This window comes from Elephantulus edwardii, unplaced genomic scaffold (assembly GCF_000299155.1).
Source record: "Elephantulus edwardii isolate Elephantulus edwardi_28Jun2011 unplaced genomic scaffold, EleEdw1.0 scaffold00021, whole genome shotgun sequence".
NCBI lineage: Eukaryota > Metazoa > Chordata > Mammalia > Macroscelidea > Macroscelididae > Elephantulus > Elephantulus edwardii.
The window spans coordinates 3,056,769-3,057,917 of NW_006399771.1; positions in this window are offsets into that span (position 1 = coordinate 3,056,769).

A 1,149-nucleotide genomic window follows, 5' to 3' on the forward strand; every position below is an offset into this window, starting at 1 on the left:
AACCGACCTGCGGGTTCATACGTGTTCTAGAGTGGAATCTGTGTGGATTAAAAGAGGAACAGGGCGACGAGAGAGGGAGGCAAGACAAAAAAATCTCTGATCAAGCCCCAAGTTTATTCGATGAATTCTGCTATGAATAGGCAGCGGAGTAGGCCGGGCTGCCAGGGAACCCAGCCCTAAGTTATCAGTTTACAAAAGAGGAGGAGGGGCATGCCCCAAGGTGTTGATTTACAGGTGCTGATTTAAGAGGTAGGCATAGTCCCAGAGATGGACAGGGGTAGCGGCTGCATGTCAAAAAGTGTTATCAGTGGCAGAGTTAAGATCTACTCAGGATGGCTTCCTACAATCAATGATTTATTTACTCATTGCAAATACTTTTTAGGAAAAACACATGACTATACACATGGACCTTACCTGTTGGACTGCACAGGAATCAGAGTGACTCTAACTGTGGAAAGAATTCTGGGAGAAGAGCAATGAGATCTGAGAAAACTAGGCCCGAGGCTCACTGTGGAATCGATCATCAGCTACTCATGTGTAAGTTCAAATGGAAGCTAAAGAAAAGGAAAATAAATTCACAAGATCCAAAATATGACCTTAAGTATAGCCCACCTGAATTTAAAACCATCTCAAGAACAGATTTGACAGATTTAAGAATTCTAATGTTAAAAAAAATACAAATTTGTGTATATATTAATAAAAGTAGAAAAATGAAGCTATAGATTGGAGAGTAATCTAAATTCTAGTAGCATAGAGGAGGGAATTTTGGTGTCATATTTTTCCCTTCATGGTGTTGAACTTATATCAGTTGGCATGTATTTTGTTCAATATTTATTTATTATTATTTTTGTTCAATGAAAATTTTGCTTAATTAAAAAAATACTTGAAGCCTTGAATACTAATTAACAAAGACAAGATGAACTGTGGGATGATCTCAAAAATACCATTTGTGAAGAATGCAGGAGGTCATTATAAAGACAGAGGAGGAAGAAAAGACCAAGATCAATGTCAGAAAAGACTCTGAATTTTGTACTAGAATGTTGAGAAGCCAAAACAAAAGGAAGAAATCAGGAAGTTAAAGAGTTGAACAGAAGATTTCAAAGAACAGCTTAAGAAGATAAAGCAAAGTTTTGTAACTGTATATATGTG